The following is a 16,689-nucleotide window of genomic DNA, read 5'->3' as shown; positions in this document are numbered from 1 at the left end:
ATGGCTGTTGCCAGGGGCTGGAGGAGGTAGGAAGGGAAGAGATGTTAGTCAAAGGATACAAACTTTCATTTATAAGATGAATAAGTTTTGGGGATGTAATATACAATATGGTGACTATAATTAATAATACTGTATTGTGTACTTGAAATTTGCTTAGAGAGTAGATCTTAAGTATTCTCACCACACACACACACATATTCACAATGTTACCTGAGGTGGTTTGTTAATTAACTTGATTGTGATAGTCACTTCAGAATATTTGCATATCATAAATCATCACATCATATACCTAAAATATATACAATTTTTGTTTGTTAATTATACCACAATTAAGCTGGAAATTAAAAAAAAAATGAAGTGCGTGAATCAAGCAGGAAAAAAAACCCAGAACGTAAATTCTTTGTTATAACTGTTTTGACTTAATAAATACATTGTCCACTGTGTTACTGAAAGTCTCATGTAGGGAATAAATACATTTACTTAACTTTTGGTGCCAGAATAATGTACAGAAGTCATTTCATTGGACAGAGAGAACTGGAGCACCTAACTAACTTCTTACTTCCCCTCATTTGCCAAGAAGTTCTGAATGTAATGCTGCATGAAATAGTTACCGACTTATTCCAGGGAAGATATATATCTTAGGGACTTTTTAAAGGAAGTGTTTAAAAATATTTCTTAATATGTGTCTTCCTTCTTACATTCAATTTAGAGTGGAGTGTAATTATAAACAAATAATTATAATCAAATGTTCTACAGTTCCACAGCTTCCTACATTCTGGGTTTTTTTTTTCCTCTGAAAATAGGTATGAGATAGAATTGATGTTCTTATCAGGGTTCTACAACTCATTTCTGCTAGCAAGTGTATTTTAGTATCAAAAGAGCAAAATTAGAACATCAAATGTGATTTATTTTTCAGGTAAAGAGAAGAATAACAAAGCTAATGTGTAAAATTTTTAGCTCTTTTCACTGAATTAAGATGAAAAACATCTGATTAACTCCTTGTTCTGTACCCAAAAAGGAATGATTTACAGACATCTATTTCTGCTCTGAAATTCTTTCTCTCCTCTTCTGAGTTCAGCATCCTAGCCTGGACAAAGTTGGGCATTGTCTTCTAGTGCACACATAGGTGTGAAATAGACTTGTCAAAAGACAGTCAATGCCTTTTGAAGTCATATTAGCATCATGCAATGTTTATTCCTTTATCTCTGTAAACAAAGTAAGTTCCAGTGTGAGACCCCTGGGAAACTAAGTTGATTTGAACATTTTATAATACTTAATATTGAAGGAACACCTACCTAAAGAGATTTCTTTGTCATGGTGTTTCAGAAGGACTACTGATACTCAAAGAAACACTACCAAATGTCACTCATTCCAAAAGAATTGAAGAAATGAATATGTCCCATCCTAGTGTGCACCAAGCCATAAAAAATTGAGGTATATGATTCATCAGGGTCATGTTATAGTCGCTGCTCCCATGATTGACAATTGCTGCACCAACTGCAGTATAAGAATTTCCTTCTTGGATGTTTGTTTCTCTGGACTGTTGGTTGTTGTTGGATTTTCTTTTCTCGTATCTAAGGGAAAAAAGAATGAACACTTCTTTCCTTATCATCACTAAACTTCTTAATTTCAAGAACTCATTCCAGCTAAGGTATCCAGCTAGGCTACATTGGATGATAAGGCTTACACTAATTCATCTGAAGCACCTTGACAAACAATCTTTAATGATGGATGAAGCGAATTTAGTTTTTACCTGACACCAGGAGCAAATCATCAGGCTGTTAATAAGTGCTACACAAGCTAAGCTTCAGTTAGATAGAACCAGGAAAATAATATTGCTAACATTTTCCTGGAGACATATTATAGAAAAAGAAATCCTCTTAATTTAATCGTTGTATCTGACCTAATATCTCATTAATTTGCACCAAGGAAGAAATGAATTTGTGAAAATAAAACTGCTTGGTATGGGATTTTAAGAAAACAATCTTGTATTATTCTACTACTACTATAACGCAAAATAGACTAACAAAATATTATCAAGTATGTGTCTTTTTAGAGATCCTGTTTTAATCAAATGAAACATTTGTAGCTAGTGTATGAAATGCTTGTAAAGGACGAGAAAACTAGTAAGATAAGTATCCTATCTCATGATCACTTTTGCCCTCTTATTCTGCTTAGTAAAAGCCTTTATTAAGAAGAATGCAAGATAAACCTCACCTAAAGCAGTCCTAAATTATCCTTTTGAGTCTCAAGGTTTGAAAATGTTGACTAAAAATAACAAAGAGAGTTTTTGCTAGCATTGCAGTTTAAGTACAGAGAAACAAATGTAGTGACCATAGGAGCCATATAATTGCTACTGATCGACCTTAAAACCTTTATAGTTTTTGGTAAATTAAGGAAATTCAGAAACTGTGATGAATTACATAGTAATTGGGAAGCAGAAACACAATAGTTAAGCAGTTTTCTGAAGTAGGAAGTAGATTGCCAACAAGCACCACTGTGATCTAGGGCTTATTAAGTAATAAAAAGAAAATGTTCTCAGGTGTGCAACAAGTAGAGCTATGAGAGATGCAGAACTGAGTAATGATATCTACCACTTACTGGTTAACTTCCATGGATGAAGTATACATAACATATATTGCATTTTCCCTAATATCGTATATGGAACAATTTTCCCTTTACATTACTGTTGAGAAAGGTGAGATTCACAGAAGTTGATTCTATGGCTAGTGAAGTTTGCTTTTGTTTTTTCCATGGTCACCAAAGTTGGCAGTGATCCATGTGGGTAATTAAACACAAGTAGGGTGAAAACAAAGCCCAAGTTGCTTTCATCACACCACTTGCACTTCCTGCTTTCAAAAAAAAGTGTATCCTTGAATCACTAGTTGTGTTCTCATAGGGCTGGAGTGGCAACTTGGGAATCTTGTAGAGGAGGATCAGAGATTGAATGAGAAGTTGGAAAAGATGATTACAAGAGACTTCTACAGATGAAGTGCTGATTAAGGGAAAAAAAAAACCCTCAACTGGAGAGACCTATGAGGGTAAATGGGCCACTGGATGACACTCAAAACAGAACATAATAAGCTATCTAATTTGTCAGCTTATTTATCTTAAAACTAGGTCTTATTGAATTGATTATATCATTTTTGTTTTTCTAACACAATGGCAATACCTTAACTGATCTTTATATTTAAGCTGCTACTAAGCCAACATGCCAGTTCATTATAGAATCTGTTTTTCTACCAATAAGTGTTTGCCCTGAACACAAAATCACCAACAAGGAAACAAAAGCAAACAATAGATACCAGTTTAGCATTTCAAATATTTCCAGTATTTAAACAGGGAAATTGACCTATGTGCCTATAAGAAATAGACAAAATTTCAGAGATTTGTGCCAAATACTTTTCTTTGGCTTTTCTTGTTAATAAAAAGTGAAAGGGAGATTTGCTTTTCCTCTTTCTTTGAACTAATGGTGATACTTTTCCAGATTTTTTCTCTTGAAAATTTAGAAAATGACTTTTTAGTTAATATTTCAAATTGGGCCTTACGCTTTTTAAAAAGAGTATCCCACTATTCATGATTCCAATTTAATAAAGGGAAGATATATATTTTAAGAGTATCAAATTAAATATGTATGTGTGTATATATTTATATATACACTCAACTACCATAAAAATGATATTTTCTTTTATGTGACTATTACAGATCCTAGCCACCAAGATTATTAGTTTTATTTGTTTCCAATCTAAGTTCACAATTTTCTTTATAGAAATAATTACATAAACACATGATTCCTAAAAATCTGAGATTCCTCAAATAAGAACAAGTGGATAAAAGCTGAATTTAAGAGCATATAAAAGGTAAGGTCATTTCCAATGAATACAAGAAAGATCCAGTCTTTCATTGAGTTTATTCTAGCATAGTGGAACTGAAAATTACAAAATTACATAATATATGAGCGAATTAGATAATATATAAGATGATAAGTACTACAGAAAAAATAAAAGGTAGAACAAGATGAGGTAGGAAGCTTTTGAGCTGTGAGAAATAGAAATGGATCAACAATAGTTTAGAGACTGGAAGCAGCAGAACTGCAAAGATGGATTTTTTATCAACTGAGATGATGAAAGGTACAAATACAATACCTTTTTCAGGAAAGAGAAGATCAAAATTTCAGTTTTGGACTTGTAAAATTTGAAGTTCCTATCAGACATCTAAATGGAGATGTGAAGTCACCAGTTGGTTTTATGAGATTGTAGATGAGATTGTCTTTCTAATTTTATCCCAGAAACAAACCCTGAGACAAGAATTCAAGTGCACTTTTATTTTGGGAGATGAACCCAGGAAACACTAGAATGGAAATGAGGAAGTGAGAGTGGGAAGTGAAGAGAGCCAATAAAGTATAAAGCATGTATTTCAGAATACCCAACCTAAAGATGAGGAAGCTGGGCCTTTATATGCCAACTCCTGTCTGTAATTGGTTGAGGCAATTCTGACCTATATGTGCAAACAGAACAGGGTCAGAGGCTAGAGAAATTTCTTTCTTTGGTGAACAGATACAGATTTAGGCAGTTGAAGCTCTTGGAATATCTTAAAATAGTAAGGCCTGAGTGGATATGGTTGCAGTGGAGACATCATCTTATTCAAAGAGGGAATAAATCTGGGAGCTCTCAGCAATTAGGAAGCATTAAATGCCATGAGATGGGGTTAGATCCATGAAATAAGGTGTAAAAATTGAGATAAAGACAAGGACTGGTATAGGAGGTATCTCAACATTAAGGGACCAGGTGGAAGAGAAAGGATATTACATGAATCCAGACAGGAATGATCAGTGAGACAGGAAGGAAACCAAGAGAATATTATGGTGCCTTGGAAGCAAACTGACTGAAATATATTGAGAGAGAGTTATTAGCTGAATCCCATAATGCTGACAGTTCAAAAGATGGAAAAAAGACTGGGATTTTACATTGGATTTTGTAACATAAAAGTCATTAGGGACCTTCACAAAGCAACATCAAGTGATGGTTGAAGTCATACCAGATAGGTTTTTAAAAAGATTGGGAGAAAGGAGTGGGGAGAGGGGAGGAAAGGGGGAGAGGGAGACTGGCCAACTCATTTGAGGGTGTTGATTGCAGTGAAGAGAAAAGAAATGCAGTAGGTGGTAGGATTATAGGAAGGCATTTATAGTGCCTGGCTACACTCAGTAATGTTTGGTGAATATATATTAGAATAAGTGATGAATTAAGTAAAGACCCCTGTGCTTTCAGGAATACAAAGAAGCCATGTGGACTCTCATTCCTCCTGAGACACCCCCTCCCTTGGCACAGTGAAGTTAAAGTTGGAGGTGTATCAATGACCTTTGAGGGATCCTTGAGTGTACAGCCTCTCAGGGCTCAGAGGAGATGAGGGGTAGAAAAGTACTGGGAATGGAGACATGAGCACCTTGGAGATTCCTGTAGAGGCTGGAAGAGACCACTATGGATACATGCCAGTGTCAGGACACTGAGGATGGAGGCCTGGTGATGGGAGAGTGGGCCAACAGATGAGTCAATGAGGCAGTTATCTCTGTAAGAAAGGATAGTTACAAGACATTGGTTTGGGGGCTGAAGAAGAGCTATAGCTTGGTACCTAACTGAGAAGTGTCTCCATTGCCAAGCTTAGGGACAGGTGCTCTGTTGTGTCATCATGGAGAGCCAAGACCCTTGATGCCCAAATCTGCACACTGGGCACATCTGGCTAAGGGAAAGCCTGGCCTTTCCCTTTAGTGAAGTATAGTAGACGAATCAGAAAAGCTCACCACGTGGAAGCCAGGAGTGAAGGAAGAGAATTGCAAATTTCAAAATGGAGTACTTTGGCATTTACAGTCTGGCCAGGATGAGAGATCAGAATAAGCCTTGCAAAAGGAAGTGAGGGTGAGTGGAAAAGGGGCGATCTTATTGTGTAGTCATATGCCGCTGTGTTCTTCCATCTATTTTTAGAGTAATAAAAGAGCTTGAGGACAAGGAGACCCGGTTCTAGTGATTTTAGTCTTCACCTCGATTCTTATGTGGCCTTTGGGGAAGTCATACAACTTCTTTGATGCTATAACATAGAGAAGAGGAAAGGGAGAGGGAGGAAGAGAGTTTTCTTCTTTTTTTAATATGAGATATATAACAAATGCTTATACGATGATGGAAATGATCTCATGAAGGTGAAAGTTATTGTTCATCTTAATATATGCCGCAAAGTAATTGGCATAAGAGGCAAGTTTAGAAAATTTTATTAGACTCTTTTTTGAACTAAACATTTTTATTATCAAATCTTAAGCCTTAATTTCCCCCTTTTCCAACCTTCCTGCCTTGCTCCCTCCCTCCCCTGTCTCTTTCTTTCTGTAATATTATATTCAGTGCATACGATGAGGCAGGACCTTTAGTAAGGACTACTGCATAAAAGAACAACTATGCCATTTCTTTAAGGAGTTTGAAGTTCTTTAAGAACAAGAATCAAGCAAACAACTGAAATGAGTGATTTGTGGTCTGAAAGCCAGAGGATGAAAAACAAGTCCATTCAGAGTACAGAGACTATAGAATTTCTTCCTAGAGGACATTACTTTTTAAACGATAATATTTAACACTAGATGGGAATTACTATTGATCATCTATCAAACCAGATTTTTTTCTGCAGTGTTTCTGGATAAATGGAGCAAAACTAATATGGGTTTTGCTTCAGAGCATCTGCTGATCTCCCATTGTAATTTGTATCCAAACTTAATGAGGTAATGTGATTTGAATGACCTCAGTTTGCAAAAGATTAATTTATCATCTTCCTGTGCAGCCTTGACTATAATGCCATGCTCTCAGGATATGAAAAGGCATATTCCACAGAGTAGCATTTTAAGTAAAAGCATCAAATTATAACCAAACAACTTCCAGAGAAGTCAGGCAAGAGGCTGCACCAAGAGTCAATTAAAGAAATCCCTGAAACCCCTAGGTATTTTCAAAAATTTCCCAAACAGCCCTTTAGTGGAAAGGGGATGATCTAAATGGCTATTGTTTCACACTCAATTTATTGTGCATAGTTTATCCTGCATTCCATACCAATTAGATTCCAAAAATGCTTTGTGTGCAGCCTGGTAGAGGTATAAACAAACTAAGTGCAGGCTTATTGTATTGTATGGTAATTGGAGCTTTGCACCTCACACAGGCCTCATCATGGATGTGGATATTTTCTAAAAGCTTGCATTTTGAATAGACCTCCCATTCTTTTTAGAGTTGCCATGGACATGTACTTTATTATTCTGAGATATGAAATATGTGGTTTCAAAAAGTAGTAGGTTCAGGGCTTCCCTGGTGGCGTAGTGGTTGAGAGTCCGCCTGCCGATGCAGGGGACACGGGTCCGTGCCCCGGTCCAGGAAGATCCCACATGCCGCGGAGCGGCTGGGCCCCTGAGCCATGGCCACTGAACCTGCGCGTCTGGAACCTGTGCTCCACAAAGGGAGAGGCCACAACAGTGAGAGGCCCGTGTACCACAAAAAAAAAAAAAAAAAAAAGAAAAGTAGTAGGTTCAGAGAAAGAGAGGCTTTAAAAAAAAAAACCTCAATTGCATGGGGACGACAAGTTGCTGATCTAGAAGGCCTGTGACCATAGCACAGATCCTAACTATTGAATATTGTTCAGTTTCCAATGGTAATGATATGGCCAGGAAATTAGCATGTTGTCTTAGTTTGTGGCATATTTGCCTTTAAGTCAAATGCTAATAATCTATCCAGCTGGTGCCTTAACTAGAATAACTATGTAAGTTCTAATAAGTACTTTTATTAAAAGTAATATTGTATTACTTATTATATCAAAGCACATAAACTTTTTGAGAGATAGGTGTTTGCTCATTTTGCTTAGTGCTCCTTACTATTGTTTTCCCAATGCCTAGTACAATTTTGAATAGTGGAAAGAGTAGAAATTTTGCCTTGTGTTTAGTCTTTGAATAAAGGCTTTCAATCATTTGCCTTTTTTTTTTTTTTTTTTGCGGTACGCGGGTCTCTCACTCTTGTGGCCTCTCCCGTTGCGGAGCACAGGCTCCAGATGCGCAGGCTCAGCGGCCATGGCTCACGGGCCCAGCCGCTCCATGGCATGTGGGATCCTCCCGGACCAGGGTACGAACCCGTGTCCCCTGCATCGGCAGGCAGACTCTCAACCACTGCACCACCAGGGAAGCTCCAGTGATTTGCCTTTAGGTGTAAGTTAGCTTTAGGTTTTTCATAGATATCCTTCATCAATTTAAGGACATTTCCTTCTATTACTACTTCATTGAGAACTGTCTTCATGAATAGATGTTGAATGCTTTCAAATGCTTTTACTCTATCTGTTGAAATGATTATATGGTTTTTCTGCCTTATTCTATTCATATGGAAATGATATTGGTTTCCAATCTATAGATGAACCTTGTATTGCTGGAATAAGCTCTACATGGTTATTATGTATTACTCTTTGTACGAATTTCTGGATTCACTTGCTATAGTTTGTTAAGGATTTTGTGTGTATGTTTATGAGGGATATTGGTATGTAGTTTTCTATTCTTATAACGTATTTATGTATTTGCCAAGTTTTGATATCAGAGATTTAGGAGAAAACTAGCCTCCATTTTCTGAGACTTTTTGTGTTATGGATATTTTGTCTTCCTTAAATAGTCAACACAATTCACTGCTAAAGATATTTAAGCCTGAAGATGTTTTTGTGTGTGAAAAATTTTAATAACAAATTTAAATTCTTTAAGAAATATAGGGACCCTTGGACTTTCTATTTCTTCTTGTGTCAGTTTTGGTAACTTGGTTTTTCAGAGAATTTGTCCATTTCCGTGGATGTTGTCAAATTAATTGATGTGAAGTTGTTCACATTATTCTCTTATATTCTTTTTATTTATTTTTATTTTTTTTTATTAGTTTCTGCTTTATAACAAAGTGAATCAGTCATACATATACATCTGTTCCCACATCCCCTCCCTCATGCATCTCCCTCCCTCCCACCCTCCCCATCCCACCCCTCCAGGCGGTCACAAAGCACCCTGCTGATCTCCCTGTGCTCTGCGGCTGCTTCCCACTATCTATCTACCTTACGTTTGGTAGTGTATATATGTCCATGCCTCTCTTTCCCTTTGTCACAGCTTACCCTTCCCCTTCCCCATATCCTCAAGTCCATTCTCAAGTAGGTCTGTGTCTTTATTCCCGTTTTACCCCTAGGTTCTTCATGACATTTTTTTTTTTTTAATTCCATATATATGTGTTAGCATACGGTATTTGTCTTTCTCTTTCTGACTTACTTCACTCTGTATGACAGACTCTAGGTCTATCCACCTCATTACAAATAGCTCAGTTTCGTTTCTTTTTATGGCTGAGTAATATTCCATTGTATATATGTGCCACATCTTCTTTATCCATTCATCCGATGATGGACACTTAGGTTGTTTCCAGCTCCGGGCTATTGTGAATAGAGCTGCAATGAACATTTTGGTACATGTCTCTTTTTGAATTATGGTTTCCTCAGGGTATATGCCTAGTAGTGGGATTGCTGGGTCATATGGTAGTTCTATTTTTAGTTTTTTAAGGAACCTCCATACTGTTCTCCATAGTGGCTGTACCAATTCACATTCCCACCAGCAGTGCAAGAGTGTTCCCTTTTCTCCACACCCTCTCTAGCATTTATTGTTTCTAGATTTCTTGATGATGGCCATTCTGACTGGTGTGAGATGATATCTCATTGTAGTTTTGATTTGCATTTCTCTAATGATTAATGATGTTGAGCATTCTTTCATGTGTTTGTTGGCAGTCTGTATATCTTCTTTGGAGAAATGCCTATTTAAGTCCTCTGCCCATTTTTGGATTGGGTTGTTTGTTTTTTTGCTATTGAGCTGCATGAGCTGTTTATAAATTTTGGAGATTAATCCTTTGTCAGTTGCTTCATTTGCAAATATTTTCTCCCATTCTGAGGGTTGTCTTTTGGTCTTGTTTATGGTTTCCTTTGCTGTGCAAAAGCTTTGAAGTTTCATTAGGTCCCATTTGTTTATCTTTGTTTTTATTTGCATTTCTCTAGGAGGTGGGTCCAAAAGGATCTTGCTGTGATTTATGTCATAGAGTGTTCTACCTATGTTTTCCTCTAAGAGTTTGATAGTTTCTGGCCTTACATTTAGGTCTTTAATCCATTTTGAGCTTATTTTTGTGTATGGTGTTAGGGAATGATCTAATCTCATACTTTTACATGTCCCTGTCCAGTTTTCCCAGCACCACTTATTGAAGAGGCTGTCCTTTCTCCACTGTACATTCCTGCCTCCTTTATCAAAGATAAGTTGGCCATATGTGCGTGGGTTTATCTCTGGGCTTTCTATCCTGATCCACTGATCTATCTTTCTGTTTTTATGCCAGTACCACACTGTCTTAATTACTGTAGCTTTGTAGTATAGTCTGAAGTCAGGCAGCCTGATTCCTCCAGCTCCGTTTTTCGTTCTCAAGATTGCTTTGGCTATTCGGGGTCTTTTGTTTTTCCAAACAAATTTTGAAATTTTTTGTTCTACTTCTGTGAAAAATGCCAGTGGTAGTTTGATAGGGATTGCATTGAATCTGTAGATTGCTTTGGGTAGTAGAGTCATTTTCACAATATTGATTCTTCCAATCCAGGAGCATGGTATATCTCTCCATCTATTTATATCCTCTTTAATTTCTTTCATCAGTGTCTTATAATTTTCTGCATACAGGTCTTTTGTCTCCTTAGGTAGGTTTATTCCTAGATATTTTATTCTTTTTGTTGCAATGGTAAATGGGAGTGTTTTCTTGATTTCATTTTCAGATTTTTCATCATTAGTGTACAGGAATGCCAGAGATTTCTGTGCATTAATTTTGTATCCTGCTACTTTACCAAATTCATTGATTAGCTCTAGTAGTTTTTCGGTAGCATCTTTAGGATTCTCTATGTATAGTATCATGTCATCTGCAAACAGTGACAGCTTTACTTCTTCTTTTCCAATTTGGATTCCTTTTATTTCCTTTTCTTCTCTGATTGCTGTGGCTAAAACTTCCAAAACTATGTTGAATAAGAGTGGTGAGAGTGGGCAGCCTTGTCTTGTTCCTGATCTTAGTGGAAATGGTTTCAGTTTTTCACCATTGAGGACAATGTTGGCTGTGGGTTTGTCATATATTGCCTTTATTATGTTGAGGAAAGTTCCCTCTATGCCTACTTTCAGCAGGGTTTTTATCATAAATGGGTGTTGAATTTTGTCGAAAGCTTTCTCTGCATCTATTGAGATGATCATATGGTTTTTCTCCTTCAACTTGTTAATATGGTGTATCACATTGATTGATTTGCGTATATTGAAGAATCCTTGCATTCCTGGAATAAACCCCACTTGATCATGGTGTATGATCCTTTTAATGTGCTGTTGAATTCTGTTTGCTAGTATTTTGTTGAGGATTTTTGCATCTATGTTCATCAGTGATATTGGCCTGTAGTTTTCTTTCTTTGTGACATCCTTGCCTGGTTTTGGTATCAAGGTGATGGTGGCCTCGTAGAATGAGTTTGGGAGTGTTCCTTCCTCTGATATTGTTTGGAAGAGTTTGAGAAGGATGGGTGTTAGCTCTTCTCTAAATGTTTGATAGAATTCGCCTGTGAAGCCATCTGGTCCCGGGCTTTTGTTTGTTGGAAGATTTTTAATCACAGTTTCAATTTCAGTGCTTGTGATTGGTCTATTCATATTTTCTATTTCTTCCTGTGTCAGTCTTGGTAGGTTGTGCATTTCTAAGAATTTGTCCATTTCTTCCAGGTTGTCCATTTTATTGGCATAGAGTTGCTTATAGTAATCTCTCATGATCTTTTGTATTTCTGCAGTGTCAGTTGTTACTTCTCCTTTTTCATTTCTAATTCTACTGATTTGAGTCTTCTCCCTTCTTTTCTTGATGAGTCTGGCTAATGGTTTGTCAATTTTGTTTATCTTCTCAAAGAACCAGCTTTTAGTTTGGTTGATCTTTGCTATCGTTTCCTTCATTTCTTTTTCATTTATTTCTGATCTGATCTTTATGATTTCTTTCCTTCTGCTAACTTTGGGGGTTTTTTGTTCTTCTTTCTCTAATTGCTTTAGGTGCAGGGTCAGGTTGTTTACTCGAAATGTTTCCTGTTCCTTAAGGTGGGATTGTATTGCTATAAACTTCCCCCTTAGAACTGCTTTTGCTGCGTCCCATAGGTTTTGGGTCGTCGTGTCTCCATTGTCATTTGTTTCTAAGTATTTCTTAATTTCCTCTTTGATTTCTTCAGTGATCACTTCATTATTGAGTAGTGTATTGTTTAGCCTCCATGTGTTTGTATTTTTTACAGCTCTTTTCCTGTAATTGATGTCTAGTCTCATAGCATTGTGGTCGGAAAAGATACTTGATACAATTTCAATTTTCTTAAATTTACCAAGGCTTGATTTGTGACCCAAGATATGATCTATCCTGGAGAATGTTCCATGAGCACTTGAGAAAAATGTGTATTCTGTTGTTTTTGGGTGGAATGTCCTATAAATATCAATTAAGTCCATCTTGTTTAATGTATCATTTAAAGCTTGTGTTTCCTTATTTATTTTCATTTTGGATGATCTGTCCATTGGTGAAAGTGGGGTGTTAAAGTCCCCTACTATGATTGTGTTACTGTCGATTTCCCCTTTTATGGCTGTTAGTATTTGCCTTATGTATTGAGGTGCTCCTATGTTGGGTGCATAAATATTTACAATTGTTATATCTTCTTCTTGGATCGATCCCTTTATCGTTATGTAGTGTCCTTCTTTGTCTCTTCTAATAGTCTTTATTTTAAAGTCTATTTTGTCTGATATAAGAATTGCTACTCCAGCTTTCTTTTGATTTCCATTTGCATGGAATATCTTTTTCCATCCCCTTACTTTCAATCTGTATGTGTCTCTAGGTCTGAAGTGGGTCTCTTGTAGACAGCATATATATGGGTCTTGTTTTTGTATCCATTCAGCCACTCTGTGTCTTTTGGTGGGAGCATTTAGTCCATTTACATTTAAGGTAATTATTGATATGTATGTTCCTATTCCCATTTCCTTAATGGCTTTGGGTTCGTTATTGTAGGTATAGTCCTTCTGTTGTGTTTCTTGCCTAGAGAAGTTCCTTTAGCATTTGTTGTAAAGCTGGTTTGGTGGTGCTGAACTCTCTCAGCTTTTGCTTGTCTGTAAACGTTTTAATTTCTCCATCAAATCTGAATGAGATCCTTGCTGGGTAGAGTAATCTTGGTTGCAGGTTTCTCTCCTTCATCACTTTAATTATGTCCTGCCACTCCCTTCTGGCTTGTAGAGTTTCTGCTGAGAGATCAGCTGTTAACCTGATGGGGATTCCCTTGTGTGTTATTTGTTGTTTTTCCCTTGCTGCTTTTAATATGATTTCTTTGTGTTTAATTTTTGACAGTTTGATTAATATGTGTCTTGGCGTATTTCTTCTTGGATTTATTCTGTATGGGACTCTCTGTGCCTCCTGGACTTGATTAACTATTTCCTTTCCCATATTAGGGAAGTTTTCAACTATAATCTCTTCAAATATTTTCTCAGTCCCTTTCTTTTTCTCTTCTTCTTCTGGAACCCCTATAATTCGAATGTTGGTGCATTTAATGTTGTCCCAGAGGTCTCTGAGACTGTCCTCTGGTCTTTTCATTCTTTTTTCTTTATTTTTCTCTGCATCAGTTATTTCCACTATTTTATCTTCCACCTCACTTATCCGTTCTTCTGCCTCAGTTATTCTGCTATTGATCCCATCTAGAGTATTTTTCATTTCATTTATTGTGTTTTTAATCGATGCTTGATTCATCTTTAGTTCTTCTAGGTCCCTGTTAACTGTTTCTTGCATATTGTCTATTCTATTTCCAAGATTTTGGATCTGGGAAATAGAATCTTGAATCAGCTTTACTATCATTATTCTGAATTCTTTTTCAGGTAGACTGCCTATTACCTCTTCATTTGTTAGGTCTGGCAGGTTTTTATCTTGCTCCTTCACCTGCTGTGTGTTTTTCTGCTTTCTCATTTTGCTTATGTTACTCTGTTTGGGGTCTCCTTTTTGCAGGCTGCAGATTCGTAGTTCCCGTTGTTTTTGGTGTCTGTCCCCCGTGGTTAAGGTTGTTTCAGTAGGTTGTGTAGGCTTCCTGGTGGGGGGGACTAATGCCTGTGTTCTGGTGGTTGAAGCTCGATCTTGTCTTTCTGGTGGACAGGTCCACGTCTGGTGGTGTGTTTTGGGGTGCCTGTGGCCTTATTATGTTTTTAGGTATCCTCTCTGCTAATGGGTGGGGTTGTGTTCCTGCCTTGCTAGTTGCTTGGCATAGGGTGACCAGCACTGTAGCTTGCTGGTCGTTGACTGAAGCTGGGTGCTGGTGTTGAGATGGAGATTCCTGGGAGATTTTCGCTGCTTGATACTATGTGGAGCTGGGAGGTCTCTTGTGGACCCGTGTCCTGAAGTTGGCTCTCCCACTTCAGAGGCACAGCACTAACTCCTGGCTGCAGCACCAAGAGCCTTTCATCCACCCGGCTCAGAATAACAGTGAGAAAAAGTAGAAAGAAATAATTAGTAGAAGAAAGAAAGAGAGATTGAAAGAAAGGAAGAAGGGAAGTAAGGAAGGAAGGAAGGAAGAAAGAAAGAAAGGAGGGAGGGAGGAAGGATGGAAAGAAAGGAAAGAAAGGAGGGAGGGAGGGAGGAATGAAAGCAAAAGGAAGAGTGAATGGAAGAAGAGAGGGAGGGAGGGAGAAAGGAAAGAAAGAAAGAAAGACAGGAGGGAGGGAGGGAGGGAGGGAGGAAGGAAAGAAAAAGAAAGTGGAAAGAAGAAGGGTGGGCGGGAGGGAGGGATGGAGGAAAGAAATAGAAAGAAGGAAAGGAGGAGCGGAGGGAGGGAGGGAGGAAGGGAAGGGAGGAAAAAAAGAAAGAACAGGTAAAGTAAAATAGAATAAAGTATGAAATATAGTAGCGTTATTAAAATTAAAAAGTAATTATTGAAAAAAAACACGGACCGAAAGAACCCTGGGACATATGGTGGAAGCAAAGCTATACAGAGAGAATCTTACACAGAAGATTACACATACACATTCACAAAAAGAGAGCAGGGGGAAAAATCAAAAATCTTGCTCTCCAAGTCCACCTCCTCGATTTGGGATAATTCGTTGTAAAAAGAGGAAAAGGGCGAAAAGTCTGAAATCTTGCTAAGTCCACCTCCTTAATTTGAGATAATTCGTTGTAAAAAGAGGGAAAAAAAAGGGGGGAAAGTCTTAAATCTTGTCCTCAAGGTCCACTTCCTCAATTTGGGATGATTCGCTGTCCATTCATGCACTCCACAGACGCAGGGCACATCAAATGGACCGTGGAGCTTTAATCCGCTGCCTCGGAGGCTGCACAGAGAGATTTCCCTGTCTCTGCTCTCACAGCTCCCGGGTCTCAGCCTTGGACCTGGCCCCGCCTCTGCGCGTAGGTCGCCGGAGGGCGTCCGTTCTTCGCTCAGACAGGACGGGTTTAAAGGAGCCGCTGATTCGGGGGCTCTGGCTCACTCAGGCAGAGGAGAGGGAGGGGAATGCCCTCTCCTCGCGCACCAGGCAACAAAAAGGAAAAAAGTCTCTTGCCTCTCCGGTAGCTCCAGACCCTTTCCCCGGACTCCCTCCGGGCTAGCACTAACCCCTTCAGGGTCTCTTCCTGCCGCCAGCCCCAGACCTCTCCCTGCGCTCCGACTGAAAGCCGATACCCGAGCCTCAGCTCCCAGCCCCGCCCGCCCTGGCGGCCGAGCAGACAAGCCTCTCGGGCTGGTGTGTGCCTGAGGGCACCGATCCTCTGTGCCAAAATCTCTCTGCTTTGCCCTCCACACCCCTGTTGCTGTGCTCTCCTCCGCTACTCCGAAGCTTTCCCCCTCCGCCACCTGCAGTCTCCGCCCTCGAAGGGGCTTGTAGTGTGTAGAAACCTTCCCTCCTTCACGGCTCCCTCCCACTGGTGCAGGCCCCGTCCATATCCTATTGTCTCTGTTTATTCTTTTTTTCTTTTGACCTACCCAGGTATGTGGGGAGTTTCTTGCCTTTTGGGGGGTCTGAGGTCTTCTGTCAGCGTTCAGTAGGTGTTCTGTTGGAGTTGTTCCACGTGTAGATGAATTTCTGATGTATCTGTAGGGAGGAAGGTGATCTCCGCGTCTTACTCTTCCGCCATCTTCCTCCGGCCTATATTCTTTTAATATTTGTAGGGTCAGTAGACAATAAATATTTGTTGAAATTTGAATAAAATAATAAACCATAGAAATTTACCCAACTCTTTTCTAACTCAACCACTGACTTTTAAACTTTTTTTTTAAGTAAAAAAAAACTCATTTGATTGAACAGAAAACTTCCTCAGAAACTTTAAAATAGGTTAGAAAGGGGACTCTCAATGTGGATAAAAGGCAGATAACTTGAGAAAACATGAGCTCCTTCAACTTCCTCCCCTCCTCACCCTATCCCAATCCTCCTCCTGTGACAACCCAGGAGATGTTCCCCCATATATGAAAACTTAGGAGTTCAGTTGAATACATTTTCATTTACCTAAGTACATTTCATTTACATAAGTCACTGAACTACAAATAAATGCAGAATGAAATTTCATTCATCTTCACATTCTTGACAGTACTAAGGCTAGTGCTTTTCATGTACTTTTCAGTATGTTTCATTAATGAATAAATTGAGACAAG

Source organism: Hyperoodon ampullatus (genome assembly GCF_949752795.1).
Source record: "Hyperoodon ampullatus genome assembly, chromosome: 7".
NCBI classification, from domain to species: Eukaryota; Metazoa; Chordata; class Mammalia; order Artiodactyla; family Ziphiidae; genus Hyperoodon; species Hyperoodon ampullatus.
The sequence above is the reverse complement of the archived record's forward strand: the minus strand, read 5'-3'. Positions refer to the sequence as shown.